Source organism: Schistocerca nitens, chromosome 1, assembly GCF_023898315.1.
Source record: "Schistocerca nitens isolate TAMUIC-IGC-003100 chromosome 1, iqSchNite1.1, whole genome shotgun sequence".
Classification (NCBI taxonomy): Eukaryota; Metazoa; Arthropoda; class Insecta; order Orthoptera; family Acrididae; genus Schistocerca; species Schistocerca nitens.
In genome coordinates, this window is record NC_064614.1 from 872,665,877 (window position 1) to 872,691,846 (window position 25,970).

The window sequence follows — 25,970 nt, forward strand, 5'->3', positions numbered from 1 at the left end:
GGAAGTTTTAATTAATGAAGACGCCGGCCGTGAAAGCTTACATGTTATGATCAATAGAGCATATTTTAGTGCATGGAGTTCTGGAAGAACAGAGCAAACCGGTCGAGATTCAACGAGTTGTAAGGACCATGGTAGCGATAATTACAACTAATGTAAACATAGATAGCAAAAGCGAGCTAACCGCGATTTCGGAGAACTTATTTAATCAATGCAATGCTGATGAAGAATCTTGAAAATGAAAATAATCATGTTGCAGAATGTCAATAAACAAACAAGGTCAAAAGATAGAAGCCAATTTTTTTATCCTACCGGTGGACATGATAACAGTTTTTCTGAATTTAAGACGAACTGTGATAGATATGGGAAACGGTAGTGTGACATTTGGGAACACTACACTTCTCTTGGAGCAAAGGCTGAAATTAGATAAACACCATTATCATCACAGAGGCAGATCGTCCTCAAAATTCATTAGAGCTAATTCAAATTCTTCATGGCTCAAAGGTCTTCGCATCCGCCGACTTACGTTATAGCTTCTGGCAGGCTGAATTGGTGTCTGAATGTAGGAAGTATACAGCATTCATCATCTTTGGGAGATGTTATCAATTTAAACGGTTACCATTTGGACTGAATATCTTATCAGCAGCATTCATTAGACGGTTTAACACCACACTGAGTCCTAAATTTTTACAGAAAATAACGTGTTATATTGATGATGTCATTATAGCAGAACTCTCATGGGAGCAACACAATAACACACTAAGCCCATTTTTTCACACCGTAAAGGATCATGGTGTAACAGTCAACATAACAAAGTCCAAATTTGGAATTCGAGAAGTCAAATTCTTATGACGTGTAACAGCAGAAAAAGGAGTGATGTCAGAACCAAGCAAATTAACAGTAATTAAAGAATTTTGCACTGCATATAACAAAAAGACTCTGAGGGGATATTTACGACTAATCAGCTTTTACAAAAAATTCATACCGATTGACACTCTCGCAACACCAAATCTATGTGCACTTACTGGAAAAAATATGCCACAGGTATGGGATTAGCAAGCTAATGAAGAATTTGTAACATTGAAAAATTTATTAGCAACAGCACCAGCACTAGCTCTCCCCGGCGTGACCAAAAAATTTTTGTATGGCCACAGACAGTGCGAAAACCGGATTAGGGGTTATTTTGTTTCAAGAAAACGAATATGAAGGGCAGCTTAATTACAAAACAACTGCATTTGTCAGTCGAGTACTCACCAAAAGTGAGTAAAATTATTCGAACACAGAGTTGGAAGCATTGGCCGTTGTATGGCACTTCCAACATTTTAGATGTTTCCTTTTCGGAAGAAAAACAAAGATATTCACAAACCACAAAGTTTTATAGTTTCTATAACGTTCTTTTATAAAAAATAAGTTTTTTAAGATTATGTTGATTGCATGTCTGAACTGTGGAATGGATACATAACCCTAATAACCGTGTAGCGTGTTGTAAGTGCAAGTGGTGTGGTTACTCTGTGTTAATGTTACCTTAAATCTTTATACGCACTGACTGGGCAATGCAATTCCCAACACCAATAAAGAAATGTAGTCACTGCTAAATACATTCACCCCCTTAGGCACTGAATCATCCGGCCCTGTTCAAAACTGATAACTTTGGTCCCTGTGCACATAACAAATAAATTAAATTGTCTTCCGTCTCTTGCAGCAATGGTGGAACGCGATATATTCTGGTCTCTCATACAAAAATAATAGCTACAGGCTCAGCAGTGTGCAATGCTGGCCATAATACCTTGAAATGCACATGAAATTCTTTTGCCTGATAAGTGAAAACATTTTGAAAAAATCTAACGTCTTCGAAAGTCATATGACCTGCACAAGGAGGCGGTACTGATTATGGTGAATTACTAACACTGAGTTTTACTTTTTACCAAAATTGTACTGCAAGATAAGTTTCTCTTTTCAAAAACATCTGGCAGTTGAACTTACGTTACTCACAATTGATTCATAAACAACGAGATTAAGTATTATCTAACCTCACTAATCCAGCATCAATGCAAAACATCAAATTACATATCGTTCTGTTAACAAATCAAAACTGAAATATCTAACTAGCCTTTTTATCAAATCAGTTTATGTACATTCTGGGGCTACTCCAAAAATTAAAAATTATCAGTCAACTCATCTATACTAACGCATTGACAAAACAGAAATTATAATTATTTAACATCTTTACCTTTCTTGCATGAAGACTTCTGCTTCCATGTTCAGCAATAATGACATACCTACATTTGGTGGGTTCACACAGCACACCACAAAACTGCCTACTCCATCGTCTTTCGCTCACAGGCAGCTATTAAAACTGTGCGCCAAGCACTCTCTTGCCAACAACACTGTGATAGTCTCAGACCAGAATCAGTATCTCTGGCTCTGCAGTGTTACACAGTCAGCGATATCAAGCCTATCAAAGGCGTACATCGTTTATAAAATCATATTCGGGTGCCACATGCAAGTGTGCCCCAGTAGACTGCTTTAACTATCATCAGCCAAATTAAATCATGGAAGGCTAGCTAGATGGATGCTAACTTTACAAGAGCTTGGTTGCACAACACACACACATTGCAGGACCAGCCAAAATATTAACAGACGCCCTATCTTGAGGTCCACAGTGAGCATCTAAGAGCATAGGTTTGGAAGCGGAGGAAGATCAGTTGACAATGTATTACAGGAAACGCGTACTCTTCGAAAACTAGATTACTACTGCATTGCAAAACATAGGAAAAGAACAGGACAAAGATCCAGGATCAAATAAAAATGGAAAAGCAGATATGTCCCAGAAGTCAGATAACATCATCTCCTGAAAAATAATGGCTTCTTTTTCAGACGAAATGTTGCCATCAGTGAGTGGTTAATTTGTATCCCAGCTGAAATAGTTAATAAGTACACAAGGTACAGACACCTGACTAACGGACACTTTGGACCCAAAATGTGCTTCCTAAAATTAAAATAGCAAGCCACTTGGCTCATGTGGAAAAGCGAATAAGGGAAGTTTTACTGAGGTGCAAAAAGGTGCATGAGAGGAAAACACGTCACGTTTTAGACGAAACCTCCTATATTTCCAATAATCCCTGACAGATTAAAACAAATAGCGGCAACAGATGTAATAAGACCTCTCCTACGAACAAAGAGGGACCACTCTTTCATCTTATTAGTACTGGGATTAACTTCAAAATATGTCACTTTAACGCCTTTAAAGCGGGCATCAGGGCTTACAATAAGCAAAGGGTTCAAACAGGATTTTCTCGAACAAGTTGGTAGGGTGGAACGAATCCTTTCACATAACAGACCCCAATACAAATCAGCACAATGGCAGGACACGTTAAAACAGTACAGAATTAAACCAATTTTTATATCAAAACATAAACCCAGTGCAATTTCAGCAGGACAGTCAACGAAAGACATAGGTACTTTATGTCGACTGTATGCCAGTGGAAAACATAACCCTTGGGATGTACGCCTAAGAGATTTGCAAGACATTAAAATCGATTGCCCCACATCACTACCCTACTTCCACCCATCACAGTACTTACAAACATTGAAGTCCCCGACAAAACCAAAGAAACCATTACATTTCCCACAGTACCATGCAGGCAACACAAACAGATTATAGCCACAGGATTAACAAACATTAAAAGGGCAAGCATGAAAAGAAAGGAAAGTGTGGTTAAGACAGCAGTGAGGAGGACATTCACAGTAGGGCAGAAAGTGTTTGTGAATATTCACCATCTTTCCTGTAAACACAAACAACAGTGCGACAAGCTTTATGCTGCATACAAAGGACTTACGGTAATAATCAGAATTGCTCACAACAACGGCATAGAACTAATAAATCCAAAGACAAGTAAAAGTGTAGGACTTCATCATGTAAACCATATTAAAAGGTATGATGAATAATCACTGTACTCATCAGTAAATAACATTAAAGAAGCCATCAACTATATTTCAGACAGGATGTGACCAGGAATCTGTGCAAAAGAGGAGACAGAGAATGGAGAAGTACCTTAACTTCTATTATGTGTAGTAATTAACATGATGTAGGTATTGCAAAGGTGAAACGGATCTTATAGCATGACATTATAACATACTACACCGTGACACCACAAATAACGACCATACCGAGTTTCATTAGATTAAAATATCAGGAACAAATTGTAACCTGACAGAGAAACTAGAAATGTAACACATAAATAGGATGACAAATCATGCGAAGAATTTCTAAAGAGGTGTAAATTAAATTAGACATTAGGCATAAGGTAGATTATAAGAAAAGATTTTTGTACTCGACCTCTTGCAAGAAACAATCGACAACTGCCAACGACGATGCAGCGGACATCAACACAAAATGTATATGGGTCATGAATAGATGAGGTCTAGGATTTTCTATGACGTGGAGTCGCTGGAAAGGGCACGAGAAGGATGGCATTTCTAACCAAGGCAACCCTTATATACCTGTGATAGCAGGATTCCCGTGACTGAGAAAGTACAATGAGGGTGGATGACGTTGGCTTAAGGCCTTGCAAAAATTCACTTTCGTCTGATACTCAAGTCGGAAGGACTGCAGGAGACAATGGGCCAAAAAAAAAAAAAAGAAAGAAAGAAACAACCAGCGCGCAAAGCATGAAAAGAAACCGCCTCTCTGAAACTCTAGCTTGGTTTAGGCACAATATGGTAAGAAAATATCTTGAAGAACCGCAGTTTTGTCACCAGACTGCGATATTATATTGAACTGCAGAGCTTGAGAGAGCACAAGTTACTCTCTCACCTATTTTCCGTATACCGAAAATTATTAAAGATTTTGCACAACCTTAAGCACCTTGAGTGAGACTCTAGAAAGTTAACAGCCTGATCAGACATTGCTGGACCCTGGTAGGACATGAAAAGCATGAGAAAATTTTATGATTCTTAGTTTGTAGAAATGGCATGTTGGAAGTTGATAGCAATTGGCTACCAGCCCATCCCTCTGTAAATCTTGCCAGACAGACCCACAGCTGTGCAGGGCAGGCAGAGCAGCCCCTAGTTGAGACAGGTCTCCAGCAGGACAGTGCCGCTATACCTGCATTCGCGCCAGTCGAAGGCTGGGCTGCGGGTGACAGACTGGAGGGACGTGTCTACAGAATGGAGTCGTAAACCAACCATTGTGTGCAGAGCCACGGTAATAAAAGTTCACAAGTTTTCGTGTTCGCCGATACTGCAAACCACTCTGTGACCTACTTCCATTGGCCACTGTGGTTGTATTAGGAACTCTGGCGTCTGAGAAACGTTTAGAGACAGAATCTTTGTTACACCTCATAGTTTGAACTAACATGCTCCAAGACGCAGGCGATTGAGATAAAGATCTTAAAGTTTACATCTGTTTACCTGCTGCCGCAGGAAGCGAAGCGATTTTCTAGGAAAAACATCTTCTACCCCTGTGAAAGCATATAAAAGCCAGTAATTGACGATATTTTTTTTCCAGAGATGCATGAGTTTGTGCTGTTGTGTAGAAGGGGAGACTTAGCGCCTTTAAAGCCATGTGATTGGCTCAAGACAGGGTGATGGTGGTGTCGTTCGTGAACTTCGCGGAAAAACGGAATTTTTTTATCGGGAGAAGTGCGAGGCACTCGGGGTGTAGACTTCAGTGTGGAAGTGATCTTCTGGTCGAAACTCTGGCATATGTGGTTGGTTACTTTTGAATACATTATGGGAGTGGCAGTGATCAATGTCTTACAAATATTTACTATTAAAATCAGTCTTGGTCACGATTTATTTATCAAGATGACCGGTTTCGACCACTACTGTGGTCATCTTCAGACCATTGAGTAGGAACCTCACTACTAGTGATTGTCCAACAGAAAGAGGTTCCTACTCAATGGTCTGAAGATGACCACAGTAGTGGTCGAAACCGGTCTCCTTGATAAATAAATCGTGATCAAGACTGTTTTTAATAGTAAATGTATGTGGTTGGTGCTTGGGACCTATCTTGAGACTTACTTCATTTGCAAATAGTTAGACTGGAAAGCCTGTGGTGAAGTTCTTACTGTACCGACAGTGTGTTTTCAAACGTCTCGGACTACTCGTTTGCCGAGGGCACACTTATTAGCTTTTGGTTTACTAATCTTGACGTTTAGTATCATTGTGTGCTCTGTCGTACTCGTATGAGTTAGCCAAATTGGTCCTTGGGACGACTAGTGAATGGGTGTGTCGCACACTGAAATCTATCGTGACTTCAGGGCTCTGGTAGAGAGTATATTGCAAACTGTCTGCCTGAACGCTAGAAAATGAGATTTTAAGTTTCTTTCGTGGCCGCGATCGATTGACGCCTCGCCTCCGCCGCACACATATCACCAGCTGCAAGTTACATCGCTGCAAGAAGCAAACAGGGTAAAGTACTGCTGCCCCGGTCTTGACAGGGTGTACCGATATCAATCTACATCTACATCTACATCCACATCTACACGGTTACTACACAATTCCTGGCAGAGGGTTCATCGGACCACTTGCTCTCAGCGGCCCCTACCAGGTGATCAAAAAGTCAGTATAAATATGAAAACTGAATAAATCACTGAATAATGTAGATAGAGAGGTACAAATTGACACACATGCTTGGAATGACATGGGGTTTTATTAGAACCAAAAAAATACAACAGTTCAAAAAATTTCCGACTGATGGCGCTTCATCCGATCAGAATAGCAATAATTAGCATAACAAAGTAAGACAAGGCAAAGATGATCTTCTTTACAGGAAATGCTCAATATGTCAACCATCATTCCTCAACAATAGATGCAGTCGAGGAATATTGTTGTGAATAGCACTGTAAAGCATGTGCGGAGTTATGGTGAAGCATTGGCGTCGGATGTTGTCCTTCAGCATCCCTAAGAAGTCGGTCGATCACGATACACTTGCGACTTCAGGTAACCCCAAAGCCAATAATCGCACAGACTGAGGTCTGGGGACCTGGGAGGCCAAGCATGACGAAAGTGGCGGCTGAGCACACAATATCATCACCAAACGACGCGCGCAAGAGATCTTTCAAGCGTCTGGCAATATAGGATGGTTCTGATAAAACCCTATGTCATTCCAAGCATGTGTGTCAATTTTTACCTCTCTATCTACATTATTCCGTGGTTTATTAAGTTTTCAAATTTATACTGACATTTTGATCACCCGGTATATTGGCTTCTGTAGATTATCAATCAGTCTCCTCAGCGTCAGATCATTCCAGATTGCGTTATCCTCATATTTAGAGCCAGAGTACTTGACTCACTTCTGCCACCCAGGATCCTTGTCCATTGATCTCTTAACCCAACTGTTAGTTGTTTACTGTATTCAAACAATAACTGTAATTTATGTCTGTTTTCTTTTAAAAAATAAATGTTGTTACTGGATTTTAGCACATTCTCAAACATTTTTTATAGTCAACACCACGGGTAACTTCCATTGTGGCGTCCCATGGCAGGATAACGTTCATTGTGGCGTCTCATACCAGGATAACTTTCACAGTAGCGTCCCCTGCCAGGAACGTGGATTGATGGCACCTTCTGTGACCGTCAGATCGCCTTGCCTAGCTTAGTCTTGCAGTTTGACGTCACTTGCGCAGAATTTTGAATTGATGTCACCTTCTGTGACTGTCAGTTCGTAGATAGTGTTGCGTAGTGAATTTTCCGTTCGCCATGTTTAATGTGGTGCGCCGGGTAGAATAGATACTCGTAGTTTGCACCTAGATATAGTACTAATATTTAATTATTGTATGTGTGTATTTTCATGTGGTTGTGACTTCTATGTCACTTGATTGTTTGTTTCTGACGGCGACTTGATTTGTTAGAATAGATTGAGATTTTTGTTTGTTAGCATAGTCAAGAGTGCTGTTATATGTGTAGTGTTTAAATTCGTTTGGGTCATAATTAGAGTGCATGCTTACAAGAAGCAAGGCACGTTTGCTACAGAGTATTGAAAGTAATTGTGTTTTGTAAACCATGGATCCACGTCAGATTATTAGCGGTGACCAGGCAGATATTACACAGGATTCTCAGGTAAATGCAGTTGCAGACAGGGCAGAAAAGTAGAACGTAGAGCCTGCAGAGCATGACGACATGTCTCAGTCAGGTGACGAAAGTGAACGGGAGACCGCAGTAGAACGAAATGTAGGCGCTGCTGGTACGAGACGCACCATCAGTGAGACTGGCAGACTAGAATCACGAACGAAATGTCACAGAATGATGGAATCTCGTTCATCTATCCCGGAAGGTGTTAGCGGTGGATCTCAGTTTGAAGCTCTTATGCAATTCATGCAAGAGTCAGAAAGGAAGAGACAAGAGGCAGGGAAAAAGAGACGGGAGGAAGAGGAGAAAAGACACAAATCAGTCGTAGGAACGATCACAGACTGTATACATGAAGTAAAGATAGAGATCGTAAGACCCCAAGAAGAGCTAGAGAACGTCACGAAAATGACAGCAGAAACGAGTGATGTCTCGGGCTGGGCGAAGCGCAATGCCAAAACAGAACGATTGGTAAAGCAGGTAGCACGAAAGGACGCATCAGTGCCCAAAGAACAGGTTAAATTGGCAAGATGTGAGGTGTGTAAGACAAAAAAAAGCACTTGCAACTCTCCAAAAGCAAGGCAAAAACAGATCAAGAAACGCAGGAAGAAATGAGTGAGGCGACGAAGCGAATTCAACAGATAGAAATCAAACAGGCCGAAATGTCTGAAGTTAAAGATCAGCAGGCTCGAGTCTCCGAGCTAAAAACGAGTTGGCTAAGGACGTTCGACAGGTACATGAGCAGACCGCGCAATTGCAAACACCAACTCATGCGGTACAGCGCCATCGAGAGGGTCACAGACGTGAAGAAAATGTTTTTCAACTCTCCGAACCGCTATATGAGGACACGTCCCCTGCATATGGGCGAACACAGCAAGAATATGCTCCTGCCGCGGTGGAACACGTATTACAAGATGCTCCGTCCGTAACACGCAGCATATCAGAGACCGAGTTGGAAAACAATTGTACACTTCTACGGAGGTCAGAAAGGTCATTACGTGAATCTGACAAAACGAGGGGACACCATAACAGTGCAAGCGGATCGTTTGGGCACGAATACATGGAATCACGCGCTGCAGACGAGAGGGAAAATTCGTACAGCGGATACGTCGAACTTTTCTACCAGAAACTTTTCTTGACCATCCAGAATTTTCAAGTCTACAAGGAGGTAAACAACGCATTTGATCCAAAGACCTGAATGGCACAGTTCGATCACGTGCTACCAGAATCTTGGCCTCTAGAGTGGAAGCTGCAGTTAATCTGTGGTTTCTTAGAAGGGTCAATCACCGAACATATGTGCGGAGTTGCGGAGAGCTGTCGCTGCTACCAAGAATTTAAGGACGCATTCTTTAGTACATACTGGTCGCAAGACACACTGGAGAGGATAAAACAGGTGATCATCTTCGGAAATGACTTAGAAGTGTCAGGATTCCGCAATCCTGTAAAATTCTTCGAATCCCTGGTCAAGGAGAACCGCTTCATGGATCAACCGTACAGTCCCAAGGAAATTATCACGCACTGCCACGTTAAATTACCATTACGTTACCAGCAACTGCTAATCGGTAGAAGCAGCAATTCAATTGAAGCTATCAAGAGCGCGCTGTGCGAACTCGAGTACGTGAGTTAAATACACAACTCGCTGGAAAGAACTAGAAATAATGACAGTAGTTGGCCATATTCGCCGAGAGGAATGAAGATTTACGAAATGGGCGAAAAACGAGCGACTCGAAACCAAAATTCAAACATCAGTGGGAATAACCAGCCATCATAGGAATATAGAAAAGACGAGGAAATTATAATCATAACAACGACAACTACTACCGGCGTAACGGAAACTGGAGAGAGCAACGGAACTCGAACAAGGATCAACAGAATTCTAGGGACCAACAGTAAATCAACTGCACGTCATACAACGGTTAAGGTTAATGGAATGACAAATGTAGCGAATATGTGGAACTGAGGCCACCTAACCTATCTCAGGGGTCACGCAGAGAAAATTGAAACAGGAATTGATACACAGCTCAAACAATGCCGCAAAACTATCGGAACGAGCGATATTAACCTGTTATAGTACTAAGACACAAGAGAACTGCAAAGGGAAGATGAGGTACAGTATGTAAATAGTCTCAATGGACGGACGGTTGCGTCACACACTGAAGCCTACTGTGATAGCAGGGCTCTGGTAGAGAGGAAATTGCGATATGTCTGCCGGATCAATAGACCGGGAGATTTTGCATTTTATTCGTGGCCGCGATCGATTCACATGAATTGCCTTACGCTTAGCCTCCACTGTACACATCTCGCCAGCTGCTAGTTACATCGCTGCACGAAGCGAGCAGGGTAACATACTGCTGCTCCGGCCTTGTTAGGGCGCACAGATCTCAATCACCACTTGCTTTCAGCTGTATATATATATATATATATATATATATATATATATATATATATATATATATATATATATAGACTTCTGTAGATTATCAGTCAAAGTCTGCTCAGTGTCAGATCAATTCAGACTGCATTATCCACATATTTAGTGCCAGAGTAGTTGACTCACTTCTGCCACCCAGGATCCTTGTCCAATGCTCCCTTAACCAAACTATTAGTTATTTAACGTATTCAATCAATAATTATAATTTATGTATGTTTTTCTTTTAAAAACTAAATGTTGTTATTAAATTTTATTACATTCTCAATCATTTTATATAGTCATCACCACAGGTTAACCTTCATTGTGGCATGCTATGCCAGATTAACTTTCAAGCTGACGAAAAAATCAGTCACTCAGTGCTGAACTACACGTCCTAATTAACGACTGAAATACTAATTAATGTAAGTTTCAAAGCAAGTAATAGTCAATAAATTCCCTCATCCTGCCAAGAGAAGGGACAAGATTTCAGTCTCAAGAAAAGAAGAAGCTTGGAAGAACAAAAGAGGAACCCAGACTACGAGCGCGAAAATATTTCAAGATACACTTTTCCAAACAGCCATCCTGTTGTAAACTGATTGTCTGCAAAGAGCTGCAAAATATAAATACCTTCAGCAATGTCTTAAAAAGAAAAATACACGTTTTTGAAACTAGTTCTACGAGACTTAACACTAGAAGGACTACATTATGATGAGCGCCATTCCAACATCCTGTTGCAAAATTTCTCGAAGAACAACGCTGCCAACTGAAAGGATTGCATACAAACAACTCGCACAAGTCCTTCAGCTCCATAAAAAGACTTCGTCGCCAACCACGCGCTAGAACATTTGTAATCATCGTGGGAAAATAGTGGTCGAAATTAGGTAAAGATCAGTGTCAGACAGTGAAAAGGAGCAAAAAAGCACAACAGTTACCAAAGGAATTTGATGTAATCATAGCGATTTGATACAATTTACATCTCTCTATTCCATATGGGTAAGTGTCTGAATAAGAACTATATAACAATCTTTTTATAATATTCGTTTAATGAACAATGCAGGAGAAACCTTTTTTAAGGAAATGTTTATGTATTTATAATACAAATAAAAGAGATGTCAAAACGAAAAACTGTACATATATATTGTGTCTTAAGGATAAAATTTTATAAGTTAATTTACTGTCTATGAGTGTAATGTTTTTAAATCTCATTCAGGCATAATTGTCAGTGCAACATTTCTTAAAAACCACATTGTTGGTTAGAGTAATAACTTTCTTACAATAATAAGTGTGTATGAATATTGTTCGTGAATATAATACCAACTACAATATGTTTGAATTTGCATAAACCAGTAATAGAAACATTCAAAATTTTGACGTGGTTAGGATTCGATAAATAATTATTTTGATACTTACATTAGTTTTTAGAATCATAAATTTTAGTAAGACAAACAGCAGAATATAAACAGTACAATTTTTGGGTTATATATAAAGCATATAAATTTTTAAGTAGATTTAGTAAGTGGTTGAGAAAAAAGTATTAAAAAATAAGAAAAGGAAACTGATATTAATATAAAAATGTATAATTTTCCCATAAGGGAGACAATTAAATCAGTAACAAAGTGAACCATGTTAACAATTAAAGTATACAAAGCAATAAATTAAATTGAACGAGAACTAGACCAAGTGGCTGACAAATATTCAATACTTAAGAAAAAGCAAAATTTTTCACTGACTTAGACAAGGCCTCAACCATTGCCTAACTTAACTACAAGGCTTTCACGGAAGGTTTGTGATACATAAGGTGTCAAACAAATTGCACACTTTACATTGAATTCTTGAGACAATTCCAGTTAACTCGATATGCCACACGACATAGTTACGTGAAATTGAACAAATTTTTTTGAAATACTAATATAATAAATAAGCCAGCATTTCGTGAAAACACACCGCTATCACCCCAGTAATTGCACGCTAGTTGTTACCCCGACCTGAGCTAAGACACACAGTTAGGAGGGACAGAGAATCTTACCAAGGCAATGCACGTTCCATGTACGCCAACACAGTTCACCAAGGGGCATCTTGCGGACACAATCAGATGCCCACCGCTACTGCGTAGGCCATCGGCAAAAGCAACCCCACGTCCCTGCTTCTAATGAGGATCTTTCAGAAAGCCTTTCAACAGGAACATGGCGGGACAGGAGAGATAGAACGTTCGGAGACAAAACATCAGCAGAAATCCAACACAAAACATACGTGACTCATTGTAGCCAGCTGCGTCAAAACTCACATGAAAGGAAAAGCTATTTATCTCAGTATTGTACAGAAAAAGTTAAACTCTGCCCTACGAAAAAATACCGCCTGTGATAGGATATAAAAACTCTAGTGGCTGGCGTTATAACAAAGTACGAACGTCCTGATTGACCAGAAAGAAAACATTTGGCCACCAGCTTTGGTATAGGCAAATAACGGACAGACTAATTGGCTCTCTTCTCTTGCAGAAATCATCCAGTGTTTGAGCATGGCGATTCACGCCATACTGAGACGTATGCGAGAGTTTTTTGGTGAACGCTTGTTCACAGGCTCGTCTGAACTCGTAAGAAGTTAAACTGCAACGTCTCCTAGTATAGATAACAGCACCGAGCAGTGACAGTAAAAGCTGGCAAGTGAATTGAGGGCAATGACGTACGCACTGTTTCAGCCAAATAGCGTATACCATGCCAATTAACTTATCTAGAGAATAAATAGGAGTCTCGGCTTCACTGAAGGCGTAGGAAATGTATCTGACTGCTGTTTAACAGACGTGAAGGATTTATAACAGATTATCAGGTTCACAGCTCCCGCCAACAACGACTGCCACCGCCGAAGCAACGTAAACACACGCGCACCCACGCCAAGCCAGCAAGTGATATTCAAGACACTGCTGCAGTCTGTCTCTCCTAAATTGTTTTTGTACATTCAACATGACCTGCGGTTAAAGTCACTATTGTCAGGCCTCATTGAAGCAGAATCGCGAGATGTACGACCTGACGAAAAGGATTGATCAGCCACTGTAGAGTTATCAATTTTTAAATGGTGTACTTTTTTTTATTGCTCTTTACCGGCTCCCATTCAATTCTGTGTATTTTATCTCTGTCCCCAAGTGCATTTGATTTTTTTGTATTTTTATCGACCCCCAGAGATGTTCATCAACTATCTTACCATTAAAGAAACTTATAATAGTTACAAATTTCCCTTCACTCTTGTGGACACCGAGTATCAATATTTTACGACTCTGTACGTTGTTGTTGTTGTTGTGGTCTTCAGCTCTCCATGCTACTCTATCCTGTGCAAGCTTCTTCATCTCCCCGTACCTACTGCAACCTACATCCTTTTGAATCTGCTTAGTGTATTCATCTCTTGCTCTCCCCCTACGATTTTTACCCTCCACGCTGCCCTCCAATACTAAATTGGTGATCCCTTGATGCCTCAGAACATGTCCTACCAACCGATCCCTTCTTCTGGTCAAGTTGTGCCACAAACTCCTCTTCTCCCCAATCCTATTCAGTACCTCCTCATTAGTTATGTGATCTACCCATCTAATCTTCAGCATTCTTCTGTAGCACCACATTTCGAAAGCTTCTATTCTCTTCTTGTCCAAACTATTTACCGTCCATGTTTCACTTACATACATGGCTACACTCCATACAAATACTTTCAGAAATGACTTCCTGACACTTAAATCTATACTCGATGTTAACAAATTTCTGTTCTTCAGAAACGCTTTCCTTGTCATTGCCAGTCTACATTTTATATCCTCTCTACTTCGACCATCATCAGTTATTTTGCTCCCCAAATAGCAAAACCTTTACTACTTTAAGTGTCTCATTTCCTAATCTAATACCCTCAACATCACCCGGCTTAATTCGACTACATTCCATTATCCTCGTTTTGCTTTTGTTGATGTTCATCTATATCCTCCCTTCAAGACACCATCCATTCCGTTCAACTGCTCTTCCAAGTCCTTTGCTGTCTCTGACAGAATTAAAATGTCATCGGCGAACCTCAAAGTTTTTATTTCTTCTCCATGGATTTTAATACCTACTCCGAATTTTTCTTTTGTTTTCTTTACTGCTTGCTCAATATACAGATTGAATAGCATCGGGGAGAGGCTACAACCCTGTCTTACTCCCTTCCCAACCACTGCTTCCCTTTCATGTCCCTCGACTCTTATAACTGCCAGCTGGTTTCTGTACAAATTGTAAATAGCCTTTCGCTCCCTGTATTTTACCTCTGCCACCTTTAGAATTTGAAAGAGTATTCCAGTCAACATTGTCAAAAGCTTTCTCTAAGTCTACAAATGCTAGAAACGTAGGTTTGCCTTTCCTTAATCTTTCTTCTAAGATAAGTCGTAAGGTCAGTATTGCCTCACGTGTTCCCGTATTTCTACGGAATCCAAACTGATCTTCCCTGAGGTCGGCTTCTACTAGTTTTTCCATTCGTCTGTAAAGAATTCGTGTTAGTATTTTACTCTGTACGTAATGTTGTTAATATTGCTATGGTGTGAAGTCAGAGCATCCAAAGATTTGTAACACATACTTACTTTAGTTTGTAAATATTCGTCTTCTAGTTATTCCTTACATATAACAAAAAATTTTTATCCATTATAGTTTCCTATAGTATCCCACACTACCCACCAAAACTTTGAACTCCCGAAACATAATCTGTAGAATAAATAGAAATAAAACAAAGAATTTATATTCTTATGACACTGAGGTTTATATTTATATTAAGTAACGTTTCATGGTACTGTTTAATGGGAAGAGTGTTCCAATACAGCTTTCAGGAACAATAATAATTTATATACTACCCTATCTCCCTATACTGCGATAGGTAAGTATTTGGCTGTACATATCACTGAGATTAAGCTCAAATTCCATATATATATTTGTTAAACGCTTTCTGGCTATAATACCACATCTTGCTGTAAAATAACTGTAGAATCCTCCAGGGGCATAATACTACTTGGATCTTCTACGTCTATAATTTATTAGCAGAGTAAATGCTGCTAACAGACACATGGGGTGCAACAGGTTCTCCATAACCACCGATGGCAATGGAAATGTTCATGCTGACCTCTGAACAATGTCACATAGGTTCCATTACGCCAACTCTGCTGGTTCATATTCGTGGACGCCACGTTCGCTATATGGCCCGGTATTGAAATTGAGTAACAGGTCTCACGAATATTTGAACAAGCTTCTCAAAAGGATTCAGTCCACGCTCAAAGTATGGTGTAGTTCCATTCCTAGATCTAGAAGTATACATCAGTGCTCGGTGTGTACGTGAAGCTAATTGACATGGACAGGTATTTACACGACCAGTCATACCACAACCCGGTAGCGTACACAAAGCACGCGTGCTGTTCACAGTGGTGTTAACAGTGTAACATCACACCTTTAAAAAAACTGCGAACAACGTTCTTGGCCAAACTGACAAGCAGAGCAATGGAAACCAACAAATACATGGATGCGTTTCGCAGTATTGCCATTTCGTTGAGATTTCTTCCTTCGCAGGGTTATTCGGTTATACATGGAAATTCTTATCCCTCCAAATGCCAGTGAATAAAATCCCAAGTGACAGGCGACGTTACAGAACTGCAGCATTTCAATGCCGTTTTTGACCATGGTGAAGTACTTGTTTATAATGTATATGGTATATCTGGGTCCGAATTCCTAAGGGACGAAACTGCTGAGGTCGTCGGTCCCTATATGGTATATCTACGCATAAAAATATAATATACCTGTAAAATTCCTGAATTAATCTTTTCGATAGTGAAACACTAACAAAACGTTTGTTGGTCTGACGTTTACCTGTTTCGTTTCGTAGGTCATACAAGTTGTAACGTGAACCAAGTTAACTGTACAACAGTTACATAATCATCAATTAGTTAGAGTTTATTAATAAACATAGTTACATCGTTCACATGTAGATATAAGAATATGAACTATTTAAGTTATTAATCCACCACAAAATTGCGTCTGTTGCGCTCACATCGTCACATATTCACATGTAGTTTTTAACCGCTATAGCCTCAACAAATGTTTGGTGGAACGTGGGCATTCACCTACTAGACGTAGACTACAAATATTATTAATTTTAACATATATTGTTAAGCTGAATGTCTAACATTAACTTTAGTAACAATAACAATGTCCTTATTCAGGAAGAAACGTTAGTCCCACGCCGACAATAGTGAATAATGCGGCTCTTATCTATTGTTAGTTTTCTAAAAACCGGGGAGCGATGTTCAGCTAAGCCAGCCTGCTTTCCAAGCGCGTGTCCTTTGTACAGATTTCGCGAAGAGTGCATAACAATGCTCTTTATTTATGACGACATAAATCCAGCGCAAAAGTCCGCACGCAGGAGCATGTTTTCGTTCGCGCACTGTCGAACCCAAAAGGTGCCACTTTCTAGGGCCGAACAAATTTATGAGAGTTGAGCGGACACTTTTGCCGACGTCACGAGCATTAGTTTGCCATAGAAAAGCACGGCACAAAACAGGGCGCAGTAAATCTGGCGCCAGCCTCTGGCGCCACTCCAGCGCCGCCGGTTCTTTCACAAAGCATTTAACCATCGGGAATTGAGAGCAAGCTGACATTGGACCTACTCAGCGGGAAATAACGCCACATCTCTGGGATCGATACAGACGATACGCCAAATAGCGTACAACTGCGCTGAACGTACTTGTAATTTTCGCTGGGTGTTTCGTATTAAATAACTTGGTAATGGAACTACTACACTGAAGAAAACGTTCGTACTGCCTTCTTAACATAAGCACGACAGCAAACATTTCCCAAAACGAGGTGGAACATAGTACGCACTGGCAACAACAATTAAACAATATGTAAACGATGACACTCTGTTATTATTATCTGTACTGGGACGTGGGCTTTGTACATCTTAGTACTTATATTAAAACTTGACTGTGTGCTGTCACGTCTCCACCAGGAATTTTTCGGACCTTTAATCCTTTCTGATTGCATATGGTTACTTCTATAAACGTCTGCATGCGTCTCATTCAAGGAAGAATAAGTTGAGAAAAGAAAATTTATCTCTTCATAATCTTTACCAGAGTTAGCAATATGCAGGGCGCCACAAAAAGAAAAATAAAGAAGAAAAAGAAAACGGTCAACCTTAGGAGCAGGTTCCGTATACCAAAACAGGAAAGGAAATACTAGTAATCATGGGATGTAAAATGCATACCTTAAGAGCTATGAGCACTTGTTCATCAGAAGAGATGTGTTTCACACGAGAGAAGACGAACAAATGCTCCTAGTTCTTAAGGTATGCAGTTTAGACCGCACGTTTACTGGACATTTTCTCTTAATTTGGTCTATACTGACTCCCTCCAAAATATAGCAAGCAAAGTTCTTGCAGTAGAAGAGCTGTGCTTCTCTATTTCATATCATTGAAGATGACCCATTGCTCATGATATGCATTTTATATCCCATGTTCCCTTGACATTCACTTCCTATTTCGGTGTAAGGAACCTGTTCCTAAAGCTTGTCAGTATTCTTTTGGGACAACCTATATAATCAGAAAGGATTAAATAACAAAATAACCTGTGGTGGAAACGTTGTAAGGGATATGGTCTCCCCTGCTAGATAGCAGATGTATGTAGTGAATCCCATGCCTCACCACATTCCTCAAAGCCATTGGTCATATTTGGAAAACAATGAGCATGGTGATGTCTCACCATGTCATCGTCAGGGCTGATATAAGAAATCAGCCATGCATGAAGATAATGATTGTAATCGGACTTCGATGATTTTATAGACTGCAGGCTCGATTGATGCACATAGTACTTAGAGAACAGCAACACCTTAAAGGTGTGAGATGGTAACGTTACATAAAATATTTAAAATTAGTAATGCAGGATACTGAATAAATGAAACAGAATGCAAGGCCCCTTAAATGGCAGACACAGAGTTTTCTGCAGTTTGTTTATACCATTCAATTTTAATTCACTTTGGGGCTGAATATTTCATAGATTTTATAATAAAAAATTAATCATTGAAATATGAATTCAGTATAAAATCATAATATAAATAGTGTCAGTTTGTGTTCAGATGACGGAATTGTTTTGGCATACTACACTTTCAAGAAATGTGTTTGTACACATCTTTCTCTTTCTGCAGTTTTCGCAAGCCTTGAAGTGTTTTTGTTTTCCTTTAATATGAATGTGTGAACCGTTTCTCAATATTCTGCACCATCACCTGATTTTTCGGTAACATAGTGTAATAGCCGATGTCAAAAATTAGGATACACTGGATTTTTTGACGATGGTTGATTGTTTCGTTGGCGTTGGTGAGGCAAGATTGATCCAAGGACAGGATCCAAGCAATGTTGATCACCGTTTCTGTACTCATATTAATGGATAGGTTCCAGACAGAAAGGCTGATGATGGGAACGTGAAAGCTAATTTCGCGGCACGGCTTAAGCTGTAGCTCAAAAGCATCAAGCAGTCCGCCTTTATCACGTTTATGTGTAATAACATTATAATAGAAATATTACTACATAAATTACGACTTATGTAAGTGATGCTGAAAGGAATAATTTGGATGATGTATACCTTTCACACTAATAAAATGACAAAAATAAATACATTACATGGATCCGATCTTAGCGCAGGGGGATCTCTCATTTTCTGTTTATGATCCTGCCCACAATAATTTAAACTATCAGTGTTTGCAGTGAACAAGTCCATACACGAGATTAATCGCCAAATAACTGACCACAACAAGCACTGTGCAGGCGTTATTATATATCGCTGGTGTGATTGTCGATTGTTTCATGTTTATTTACTCTGTCGTTATCTCGAAAATATTCGTAATTAATTCTGTTTCTTGAGTCTCTGTTTTGTTGAAGTATAATAATGAGTAAAAGTAAAGTTATTAGAAATCCTCTGAAGGCTTTTAAGAAAAGGAGAAATGTTGGAAAGCCAAAGGTATGTGTTATTACTGTAAACAATAAAGACGATAACCAAGTGAGTGAACCTAACCTCTCAAGTACACCTGCCCATAGCAGTCAAAGTGGGAAAGAAAATACTTCACAGAAGAAGCTTGGTTCAATGAGTGAAAACTATGAATGTTTTATGGGCGAATCGGATGTGAATGAAATATTTGATATGTCGGTTCTCAAAGGAATTTTTTTCTAACTGTGTAAGATGTATTCATTGTAGTGAAGTTGGTCTGGAACTCTCCATAATAAAGCACGTTGGACTTGCTAGTGAAATACAACTGAAATGTGATAAGTGTTCATACATGACCACCTTTTGGAACAGTGTTGCAGTAACTGCAACTGAAGAAAATTGTAGCAAAATCTACGAACACAACAACGAGCGATGCTTGCTTTAGACAAGGAACGCCTTCGGGCTGCAGACAGGGCTGTAAAGAGTCTAGAAATACAAGCAAGAGTAAATAGGAGGAGGAACAAGAGGAAGCTGGAGGAGGAGTTTGCAGAGGATGAAGATAATCCATCCTATGGACCTGGAATGCACTAAAAAGTTAATCCAATCTTTGTCGCTCGATTCCCAAAACTTTTATTTTCTCATACTAATTACATGTTTTCTAAGGATCGACCAAACATATTTGTTTCAAACTTTCAGTAAATGTTACACAGTACCTTCTGCATAATTTAACACAGCCTTTTTCCAAAAAACTGTATATTTTAGAATATATAAATAAAAAATTGCAAAAAAATGTTGTGAATTTTCATTACAATTGAAAAAAAAATCATCTTTAATAACTGGACTAAAATTTGGTAAAATCCCTGTGTTAAGTTGTAGCCCATATTCCAATAAATAATCTGTAAAAAGTTCAACTTCCTACCTCAACTACTTTGTGAGGAAAGATGTAATTTATAAGCGTTATTTTAACATTGCAAGTATAGGGCGTTCCGGAGCCCCTTAACATAAGTGGATGGCTGATCACTTAACTCATCTGAGGTAAATGTAGAATTCTTCCTAGTACTACCGTCTGTTCTTCTGTTTCAGTTGCCGTTTCAACACGCCCTAACACAGTGCTAATTTTTCTGAGCATTAGCTTTCCATCACATTCACCAGTGCAAAAGTATCTTTCTCATACCTGGGTACACTGGTTCTTGCAGAGAGTAGAAGTGAGAAGGACCGTGTTGGTGTTTTATGTAATAGATAACTATCTATAAGACTATAGTTTTCCTTTTTCGCTATCATTCTATAGACAAACTTCTGTAGCGGTGTTCTGTGGAGTGCTACGAGATATTAATTGCGTGTGAAATAGTGAAATTGTGTATGTTAATGAGAAAACTAAGGCTACGGAACTTTTGGTCGCGTTTCATGGTTTTAACTCGATTGCAGTGTAAAATGCAAGCGAAACAAGAACGTGAAATGTAGTCAGCTAACGTGTGGACGCCGTAGATGACCCAACAGCTAAGGCGCAGGACATCTGCTGTCTCATTCTCATTCCCGCATGAACTGCCTGAAGAGAATTTCTTTAAGAAATTGTTACGAGAGGTTAAGAGTCAGGTAGGCTCCGATTTTGTGAAATGGAAGGTGCAAGTGAAGGAATGTGTTAAGTTGACCAAAGGAAAGGTAGAAGAGTTTCGTCTTGCGGTGAATATAGTATATCAATCTCTAAGATAAGACTTCAGGCGATTTATCCAGTTACGGAAATACAGACTTGTATTTGCCGTACTGTACTCCTCCATACAATCTGCAAGAAGCCACTATGGGCAAGTACGTCTATTCTACACAGAATGTTGAAGAGAATGCTCAAGTATCAGCAGTTTCAGATATCTAATCCCGATAAGAGGACGGGGAAATCCCGTAGTGTTCGTGCGAAGCTTCAGGGAAGCTTTGCCAAGGAGCTAGACTGATGCACAGAAGATAATCTATATTTCAGGTTATGTTCAAGAAGAGGGTGCACTATAGGTAACCGAAGCATGTGGATTTTGTCGGATTTATGAAGAATTTCAACAGACGCTCTTAGGAAAATACTGATCACACGGAATTCAAAGAAAGGTTGCCGCATAAGTATTGTACACTCAGCAATTCTCACTTAAGCAAAGAACGCAAAGAAATTAATTTGAAAAATAAATTAATAAATGTCGCTACTAGGACGAGCCGTTACCCCAACAGTATACACTAAGAATATTGAAAGCTAAGTTACCGATCAGTGTCAGAAATCAGCTAGTTAATAATGTCAAACCAAAATTTGGAGGAATTTTTATCTGTGTTACATTCGATCGACCTGATTCAAGAAGACATTAAATCACCTCAATATCGAATAATGCATGTAATAATGCCAACACTGGCGTATATCACTCACTTAGTGGCTGTGGAAATAATAGCAATGGCACCAAGAATAAACCAAATGAACAAAGCAAATCCAAGCAATTTACCAAGTGGTAATCCATACAATAGCTGGAAGAACAACAGTGGAAAGGGAAATGGTAGTGGCTTCCGACAGGATAGAAACAAATTTAATAGCGACTGTCGAAGGTACAATCCGGTCCAGTCAAATAAACAGCAACAAAAGATCAGCCCCAGTCTATGCAAAGAGGTTAGCTCCTGCAGATACCAATCCTTACGGTGGCAACAGATAGAGGCAGCAATGCTTCCGCGCATACAGGCGGAGCAATAGGGAGGCGTGGAGGGGATGAGGTTTGTGCATTTTGGAAGACTGGAAGCACAATTAAAAAGATGCATAACTAAGTTTAAGGTACAACTTCACAGTCCAAGATGCAAGACAGAAGAAGATCCCATAATTGAGGGGGAAGGGGAGGAACTACTTTTTTTGTCTAGATTCTTTTTACTGGTCCTAGCTGTGAAAGCTTTCAAAATATCTAACACAAATCGCCAGTACATGCCATTATAGTTGAAGTTTGCAATGCTAAATTGACAGATTGGCAGCACACAGTTACAGGTACAGCTGGAGTGTCATTAGCACATTCCAATAACAGCAAGCACTGCTCACAGCAACTAATATTTATTAATGTAAAAAAAGTCAGTCAATCAAGTAAATTGACAAGAAATAAATTTTCTTACTAATTTTGTAACAATGAAGTGGCTATAATAATGTAGACGAATAGAGATATATGCAAATAGAGGACTGTACTATATGATAGAAATTTATTATTGGGACTACAGCTTTAGTATTCTAACATTTATGAATTTGGGGTAATATTTGTGGAAATATTTTTGATTGCTAAAAAAGAACCTTTGTTCACGATGTAAAAATTGTAAGAGATATAGTCTGGGGCTTAGTCACATAACAGAGAAAATGTTGTTAACTGTACATAAATGAAAAAATTTCACGAATGGATAAGATGCTATTAGTATAGTTATGAAGGAGTTCCTAGAGAGCATGTCAAGAGTTTTAGGAAAGATAGATGATGAAACAGAAAGAATGGATGGCCATTTTAAGGAATAAACGTTAAGGGAGGAACAAATTAATCAAAAAGTGCCTCAACTCCAGAAAAACTCATTAATTGCGAAATAAAGACTATTAATAATGTAGAACCAATATTAGTGTAGTTAATAATGACATGTAAGGAGGTATAGAAATAGTGTTGGAGGAATTTGAAATTCACTGTTTAGCGTTAGATTTATCTGTAGAAAACTGAATGAGGATAATTTTAAGAGAGAGGAGGGCACAGTAGCTATTATGTGGGATAGTGATGAGATTATAAAAAAATAAGAGAAATGGATGAAACAGGATTAGAGAATATAAAGCTACAGTTAATGCAAGTACTGAAATTGGTAGCGAGTAAACGATATTTCAAAATATTGGAAGGTTGGACACAGATCTTTGTGCAGGGAAATAAGCAAACCAGCAACTGATGCAGTTATCCCATGGTTATCAATGGATAGCAGTGTCAGTTGCTCTTTTAATGTTATACTAAATACCCCAAGGAGCTGTCATATAAAGCAGAACTGGGGGACGTTAGCAAACACATGCAATAATAGATTATTAATAAATTTCCTTTATTCAAATCTGGTAGAAGGGTACATACTATAATTTTTATTATTCATGTATGGGCACAATAGGACCACTCAAGGTACTGTCAATCAATGCCGCTTTTGATGGTTGTCCTTCCTTTGTTCTCAGATTTGCTTCATCCTTTCAGAATGAAGTCTCTTTCGTTCGTGAGCCCACAGTGTTCCAATCTCTTTTCTAATTTCCCTCTGACCAACATTCCAATCAAATGTCTTTTCTCTGAATGTTTTTCAACCTGTAACGTGTGCCTGAGTTATAACAGTCACTTTAAGATCCTCCTTAGATGAAGTGATTTATTTAATTGGCTCAGTTTTTGCCTTACTTCTGTTTTCGTAGAATTCTACTGTTCGTTTTGTCAACCTAGTGGGTGCAACTCTTTTAATGGGCCCATAAAAACTATATCTGTCAATCCAAAACAGTTCTGATGTTGATGCCATAGCCCATTACAAGAAGTACTGAAAAATATTAAAGACTATAATACAGACTTCAAAGAGAATATGTTACAAGGAAAAGATGGTCATATCAGATAACAAAATAAAGACAATATGGAATGTAGTGAAGGAGGAGACTGGCAGCACCTGATGTGAAGAGGAGCAAATGGCATTAAGAGTAAATGATACATTGGTGGCAGATGTGTATACTGTTGTCGAACTTTTAATCAAACAAGTTATATCATTACTAGAAAGATGGGGTTGTCAGGTTCTGTAGGTGCTGCTGTGGGATACACAGACCAGAAATTTCAAGTAACATCTGTAATATGAATTTGACTCTCACTACCCTATCAGAAGTAATGTAGGTAAGAGTGTGATTCTGAGTTGAGTAAAATGTTAAGCCATCCATGTAACCAGTCTTTATCAATGGAATAATTCCTGAATGGTTGAAATATGCTGAAGTTAAGTCACTGTTTAAGAAGGGAGATAAAGAAATAGTGTCAAATTCCCATCCAATTTCGCTTTTGCCAGCATTCTGAAAAATTTTAGAAAATAAACATCTTATCACAAATAACATACTGTCAAAGTCGCATTTCAGATTTATAAAGGGTTCTGGTATAGAGAAGGCTATCTACACTTACAGTGAAACTGTACTTAATTCCCTAGACAAGAAATTGCAGGTATATTTTGTGATCTGTCAAAGGAATTTGTCTGTAACACAAAATTTTGAAAAACACAGCCCTCAGTAGCGAACACAATTATAATAATTGTGTTTGCGACTGTGGGCTGTGTTTTTCAAAATTTTGTATTATACAACAGTCGCTGATTGACAGCTATGTTAAAAACCTTTAGCATTTGTCTGTGTAAATCCCAATATCCTTTTAAGTAAATTAGAATATTATGGTGTAACAGGAAATGTTACAAAATGCTTCAGATCTTATATCTCTGGCAGGAAACGAAGGGTGTTGTTCGGAAAAAGACATATATTAAGCTATCAGGCATCATACAACAGGGAATTAATTATATGTCGGGTCCCACATAATTCCATCTCAGGGCCCTTACTTTTTATTGTGTATATCAATGAACTTTCAAGAGTAATATTACCAGATGCCAAGTTTGTTTTGTTTCCCAATGATACAAACATTGCAATAAATATCAAATCAAGTGTAGTCTTAGAAAGATTGGATATTTGTGGACATTAATCACTGGTTCCTAGCCAATTCTTTGTCACTAAATTTTGAAAAGACACACTACATGCAGTTCAGAACATGTATGGGGTGTCCCATGAGTATATGTCTAATATATGAAGACAGTCAGATAGTAGAAGTGGACAGAGTTATATTCTTAGGATTACAGTTTGATAATAAATTCAACTGGAAGGAGCACACCACAGAACAGCAGAAGTGTCTAAACAAATCTTTGTTTGCAATGTGAATTCTGTCAGACATAGGGAACATAAAAACGAAAAAACTGGCATACTGTGCTCAATTTCACTCCATAATGTCACAAAAGATTATGTTTTGTGGTAATTCATCAAGCCATCTAAGGTTATCTGGCCGCAAAAATGTGCAATAAGAGTTGTATGTGTGCAAAGGCCTGTTTAGGGAACTACAGATACTATCTGTTGTTTACCAATATATTTATTCCCTAACTAAATTTGTCTTTAAAAATATATTACTTTTTAAAACGAACAGCTCAGTTCATGGAGTCAGTACTAAAAATAAGAATGATCTTCACAAGGATTTCAAGTAACTTACTCTTGTACAAAAAGGTGTGCATTTTTCAGGAACACACATTTCCAATAACTTGCCAGCTGCCAGCGTAAAAACTAATAAAATTCCGTTTAAGAGAGTCTAAACGATTTGTAGGTGGCCAACTAATTCTACTCCATTGATGGATATCTCATTAGAACCACTATATAAATACACTCCTGGAAATTGAAATAAGAACACCGTGAATTCATTGTCCCAGGAAGGGGAAACTTTATTGACACATTCCTGGGGTCAGATACATCACATGATCACACTGACAGAACCACAGGCACATAGA